The following is a 6939-nucleotide window of genomic DNA, read 5'->3' as shown; positions in this document are numbered from 1 at the left end:
AAACACACATCATTAAACAGTAACTGTGTTTGTTGAAGCATGCTGTATAGAGAGATGGAGAGGGAAATTTAACAGAAACACATTTTTATTTCCTTTTATCAGTTTAAAGGGAAATAGTAGAACACTAAAATGGCAATTCAATTTTTACCAGCATGCTGAAATACAGAAGTGAAATTCCATATGTTTCCAAGACTATCTTGATAATAGTGTAGTCAATTATTTTGATATTTTCTCATTTCAGATATATTTGTGAGTGTGTGTACATAGGATACGTGTGTGTGTGTGTGTGTATGTGTGTGTGTGTGTGTGTGTGTGTGGTCACACATCACAGTACACGTATAGAATTAAGAGGCCCTCAGTGTGGAGTCAGTTCTTTTTTTCCTTCACATGGGTTTCAAGGATCAATCTCAGGCTGCTAGGCTTGCATAGAAAAAAACCCATATCTGCTGAGCTATCACCAACCTCCGCATTATCACATATCCTGGTTATGGAAATAATGTGATCATTTGAGCACAGGATGTGGATCAAACAGATATGAACTGAAATTGATCATAGTAACTGTCCTCAGATGTTATTCCAAAGCTACATCCTTGGTTACCATTTCATCATGTTTCCATTAGAATGTATGTTCTAATTTATGCAAACCTAAGAGACTCCTGGAGTCAGGGTAAGCAATATACCTTAACCTTTGTAATCACATATTTAAAATAGAAGTGTTTCAATCAACAAAATTCTTAGAAGCAAACCTAAAATTATTTTTCTACCTTACATAAATATCTGTGTTGTCTCACAATCTGGAAAAGTCAATTCATTTTTCTTTTTTATCATCATGAAAGACTGAAAATTTTCCATCAAAGTGGAGAAAGCATACATATCTACATGTGACCCTACAAGAGAGCAAGAGATAATTGAGATATAATGTCTCCAGATCTGCAGTGTAGGAGAGTATTCAGCTAGGAATCTCAAGCTATGGGATGAGTGAAACCTCACATTATAAAAGTCATACTAAACTGAAGTAAAACTATAAAATTGTGGTATCTGACTCCCTGTGTGGCTTTCAGTAATACACTCTTGTTTTCTCATGCCAGTCGTTCTAAGTCCCTGCATGCTAGCCAGAATCTATCATAGGGATGGATTCTAGGACCATTAAGTTGTCAGCCATATTTCCCTTGGAATGGTTTGTAAAGGTGAATTTACTTATTTATTTTGGTCATTTAAAAACAAAAAAAACCAGTTCTTACTAAGTAGCCCACGCTTGATAGTAGTTCTTTATACAGGCCAAGTTGGCCTCAAACCGGTAGACATCTTTTTGCTTCTGCCTCCTGAGTGGTGGGATTACATATGTGATCCGCCATGTCCTTCTTGATAGGAATTTATCTGTCCGTGACAATTTAGCTCTATTGTGTGCCCAGTTATACATTATCTCATTTGTCTTAGTGTCATGAGGACTGCATTCCTCTTCTTAGTTTACCGACAATTTGCATAGTCTCTATACTATTTGGAGGTGAGACCACTAGGCAGGAGTAAAATTTAGATTAAGTCATGAAAGTGAAAGTAAGAGGAAAGAGACCCTCTCTCATTGGTATAAGGATATGGCAGAAAGCAGTCATCTGTAAGACAGGAGTTGAACTATCCCAAACCTCTCTACATGGGACACTTTGATTTTAGACTACCTAGACTCAAGATATGTGGGAAAGAAGTTTCTGTTGCCTCAAGCTCCGAGTCAGTGCTATTTTTTGCTATAGCCACATAAATGGTTGAGCCCTGGAGGTAAAATATAGCATCTGGATATTCTTTTGTTAGTTAGTTCACTATCAATGTGCCTTCTCTGGCATCATTAGAAAAGTTTGCTTGTGTAGCTGAATACCTGGAGAGAGGTTGTTAAAGATAATGAGAAAAAAATAGGCTAGAGACAAGGTATAGGATAAATTAGATCTTCAAGTGGAAAGACGATGATTTGATCTATTTCTATAAATGTACTCTGTTCAACTCTTCTCCCATGGAATTATTGATTTTCTCCAGAAATATATCCCTGCAGAGGACATTGTGTCTGTTATTCCCCTGTAGAATACCCTACCAGGGAAACAAGATGGTAGAGTTCTCCCTGACCTCACAGAGAAGGACCACAGCCATCCCCACCATCCATTTTGCTCATGAGATATTTTATTTTATTTTATTTTATTTTATTTTATTTTATTTTATTTTATTTTATTTTATTTTATTTATGTTGGAGTCTGTTTCATACATTTATGTGCACCATGAATATTCACTGCTGAAGAAAGCCACAGATAGCCAGAGACTGGTGATACAGGCACTGTGTGGGTACTGGAAGCTAAACCTGGGCCCTCTGAAAAAACAGTAATATTTCTTCACTACCGAGCCATCACTCCAGCACCCATACCATCAATATTTCTAATGTGTATATCAAAACTTATGCCAGTAATCTTATCCCCTCCACAGTTAGAAATTGGATTTTTTTTATTTCTTCGGATTTCATTCATATCACTTTGCTGCCCTGTGACACAGATATCCTGTAATTTTGAATCTGTAGAACCAGCTCTTTCATGTGCTCCAGCAGTTCATCCATAAGGTAGAGGTTGGCATGGACTAATTCATTGCCTTGGATCTAGTGCTATCCTCAGCACTGTCTAGCAGTGGAGAACCAGGATCCACAAGCCATGCTCATGCTATCAGCACTGGCTCACATGCAACCCACATATTCAGAACCAGAACTGCTGTGTTACACTGTTGAGGTGCATAGCTCACTCTCCTAAGTGCTACAGCAGGTGAGGGGCAGGGCCAGCTCTCCAACTTTCATGACACCAGAGACAGCTCTTCTGCCTGCCATAGGTGTCAAGAGATGAGAGAGAAGGAGGGCAACTTTGCCTTAACCATGCTACTGTAAGGCAGACAAGTTTCAGGGCCAGCTCTCCCATGAGGATGTGATCTCAGTGCCAGCTCACCAGCACCTTCATATACAGAGTCAGCTCTACTGTGCTGCCCGGGTAAAGTACAGGGTCTACTCTCCCAAGTACTGTATCAGGCTACAGACAGGGCCAGGTCTCCAACTCTGTTCTCCTTCTTGCAGCAGTTCTCCTTCTTTAAGTAGGTAATTGAGGAACAAGTGGGGAGGAGACTATCTTTTCCTGGGAGATAAGTGGTAGGGACAGTTCTCCATGCTCAATCATGTTCTCAGGGCCGGCTTTCCTGCTCTCATCTTCCTAAGGCCTGCTGTTCCATAATTCCCATGTCAAGTATGATGGCAGTTCTGTACATTCCTTAGACATCAACATGTCTCAGGGCCTCAAGGTAGACAAGGTTTTTGGTGATAACAGACCATCTGCTGTTGCAGGGCCGCAGACCCAGAAGCAGTCCTTGGTCCCTGGAGTCCGCACAGGCCAGTACCCCACCATTGTTCTAGGTGGCATTACCAACCACTCATATTGGGATGTTTGTTCCTCAGTAATCCTGAGTATCCAGTTTTGCATCTCTTCATTGTGCACACATCTTCCTTCCTTTTATCCTTCCTTCCTTCCTTCCTTCCTTCCTTCCTTCCTTCCTTCCTTCCTTCCTTCCTTCCTTCCTTCTCTCTCCTCTCTTTCTGTCTCCCCTCCCTCTCTCCCTCTCCCTCTCTCTCTTTTATTTTTAAAACTTTTTATTCCGATTGCTGCCCCCTATGAGTCCATGTCTCTGAGTGTCTGGAGTCATCTCAGGAGTGCTATGCCTCACTTGTGCATTATGGCCTCTGTCCAAGCCTCATGGTGCCAATCTGGTGATTACCTTGGGTTCACTCCTCTCTGAGACACCCAAGTGATTCCTTGCAAACTTCATCTGTCTTGAACTTATGCCCTCATGAGCCTCATGGTTCCAGGCATTATTCTTCTAGTCTCAGGTTTGCTCCTTGTCCTGGGAGCCCTTCTGGGCTTACCAGGTCCCAGACTGTTGATTGTCTTAGGCTAGCTCCTTGCTAGGCCCACTGGCACCAGGTTCACTTTTTTCATATTAGGATACTAATTGTTCAGATGTTTACAGTTCATAATACTGAGCATAGACATCATTTCTCCTCCCTACCACCTACTGATGCACATGTGTCATAGTAGCTACACCTGAAACACCTCTAGGGACAGGAAGAAGTTAGATATTTTAACCTAAGGATTTTCAACTCAAATTTATTCATTCAGACATGAACAAACTTTTGTCATTAAGTTTATTTTCATATGCTTTCAATTTTTATTAAAACAGCCTAATATTATGAAAATGAATATTGCCAAAGAGCAATGAGTGTTGTATGATCACAGAACTTGGATGTTCTTTTTCCTGATGTAAGGGAAACTCAGAGATTTTCTCTGATTAATAGCCAATTAATTCTATTGATTGTGAGGAGTCTATAAGCAACTTTAAAAAAAACTTTAATTGGCTTTAACTTAGTACTTATTTGGCATCTTAATAACTTATGCACTTAGCTCAGGATGTATCATGAAAATCTTGCGATGTCTATGTTACAGTATTTTCAAAGCATCACATGGAGCTTGTCATAAAGTTTGTACAATTGCTATAACCAGGGCAGTATTAGGGAAACTGTTGAAATACTTCTTAGTAGAATTATTTTACTTAACTATAAGCATGGAGTTCTCATGGCTCAGTGAAGAAAGGTACTTGCTGTCAAGCCACACAAGCTGAGCTTGATCCTTGGGATTCACATGGTAGAGAAAAAAATTAATTCTGGAAAGTTGTCCTTTGAACTTCTACTCATATGGCTACACAGATGGCTCACCCACTCCAATACAATGCACTGAATATGCAATGCAATTAATGCATAGATGAATAATAAATAAATAAATGAAACATCTAAATATTAGTACAGTAGGATGGTAGAGCCAAAGACAATTTGCTTAGTGTAATAGTAGCTACAAACAGAAAACACTAGTTCAGTGCTATGATGAAAAAGGCTTTATCTCAGACATCACAGTCTCATCTAAGGTTTATATTTTTATTGTACTCAATTTTCAAATGAGGAAAATTGTCAGGAGATATCTAGGATAGACCAAAGGCATGAAAGTGACTTTCTTGGAGATGGCCCACTGTTTTTGCGTGGCTGCGATAGGTAAACTCTGAATTGCAAGGCCTTCAGAAATTTTATCTCAGGATTGCTTCTTGCAGCTGATATGCCTTTTCCTCTTTCTATTACATAGTATAATGACTTTTGGGCATTAGCCCACCCTTTTGAGCAGACTTCTTGCAGATCAACATAAAGATGAACTTTCATGAACTAATTCTATTCAGATAAATTCATGATTTTATAAAATTCCAGATTTGATTCAAATAAGAAAAATTTTCCCTTTTTTATTGGTTATTTTATTTATCTACATTTCAAATGTTATCCCCCTTCCCTGTTACCCCTCCACAAACTCCCTATCACATCCTGCCTCCCCCTGCTTCTATGAGGGTGCCTCCCACCCACCCACCTACTCCAGCCCCACTGCTCTAGCATTCCCCTACACTGGGTCATTGAACCTCCACAGGATCAAGACCCTCCCCTCTCATTGATACCAAATATGTCCATCCTCTACTACACATGCAGCTAGAGCCATAGGTCACTCCATACGTACTCTTTGGTTGATGGTTTAGTCCTTGTGAGCTTAGGGGTGTAAGGGGGTAAGGTCTGGTTGGTTGATATTGTTGTTCTTCCTATGGAGTTGCAAATCCCTTCAGCTCCTTCAGTCCTTCCCCTAACTCCTCCATTGGGGTCCTTGTCCTCACTCTGGTGGTTGGCTGCAAGCCTCCACATCTGTATTGGTTAGATTCTAGTAAGACACGGTTTTAGTTGTTTTTTTGAGAAAGATATAATAAAGTTAAAATCAAGTATAGAATGTGCCCATTCCTCATAAAATAGCAAGTAATGGCTGAATAATAAGAAATACAATGAGGTTTCACAATTACAATAAAAAGAGAAATAGGTTTGAGACAAACTTGCAATCAAAGGAAAAACATTCCCATCCAAAGATGAAGCCACAGGTATGCACTATGATAAAATTAGGCCACGTGAAACTCTTGCTTTAAACTTATAGTGAGCTTACAGAATGAAACACTGCTTTGAACTTAGTATTAACATCCTCATGTAACTCTGCTTTTGTGTAACATTTAATCTCTGAGGTAATTTTCTAAGAGGTTTTGTCTATAAAAGATCAGAGAAAAATAAAGTGGTGACTAGGTTCCCCATCCATCCATTCAAATGTATGTGTATGGAGTTTGAGACTCAGCCCAATCCACCAAATGTAAAAAATATGTATATGTCTGCTTATCTGTATATACATGTACGTATATGTATAAATATGCATGACCATTTGTAGACTAGATGATACAGGAGGTCGGGCCTGACCAGAATGTGTGTGTATGAGTGTATGTGAGTCTGTACATATTGTCTGTATAAAATATTTAAATTATTTTCCTTTATTTTCTCTCTGGTTCATAGAGATTTAGCAAGTCTAAAACCCTTGCCTGACCAGCAAGAATCTGCTAGACAAGGGAGAAAGGAACTCTTAACAATTAGTCCTTTACCTAATTCCCTGCTGCTACCAGCAGAAATTTACTGCCAAATGTATATATCTGTATGTATGTACACTTAAAAGTAAAGAGTTCAGAGTTTCTTGCTGGGCATTTTTGCCAGCTCCAGATAATTAAGTTTTGTTCAGTCAGTAGTATTGAGGCCATAAATTGTCTGTTTCTGTCATGGAGCCCCATCTGCTATCAGCATGACCCCAATCACCAACATTGCTTCCATTCCCTGTCTTCCCTGGGAAACTCTAGAGATGCCAGGAAGGTCACCAGCAGAAAATGAGTCTTCATTAGGCTTGGTGATGTCAACATCTAAAGACAAGGGCACTATTATCTTCTGCCTTTCTGTACTGATTATGCTTTTTCATGTCTGGGGACCCTACA

General features: G+C 39.5%; 1 non-coding gene across 1 annotated transcript; it reads right to left on the bottom strand.

The window, feature by feature from the left end:
* Positions 1-3998: 3998 nt before the first annotated feature.
* Positions 3999-4128, bottom strand: LOC114620315. Its single transcript, XR_003711302.1, has one exon. It is a non-coding gene; the product is annotated as a small nucleolar RNA SNORA17 (small nucleolar RNA).
* Positions 4129-6939: the final 2811 nt, after the last annotated feature.

Source organism: Grammomys surdaster, unplaced genomic scaffold (genome assembly GCF_004785775.1).
Source record: "Grammomys surdaster isolate TR1022 unplaced genomic scaffold, NIH_TR_1.0 167, whole genome shotgun sequence".
NCBI lineage: Eukaryota > Metazoa > Chordata > Mammalia > Rodentia > Muridae > Grammomys > Grammomys surdaster.
This window is presented reverse-complemented; position numbering and strand designations above follow the sequence as displayed.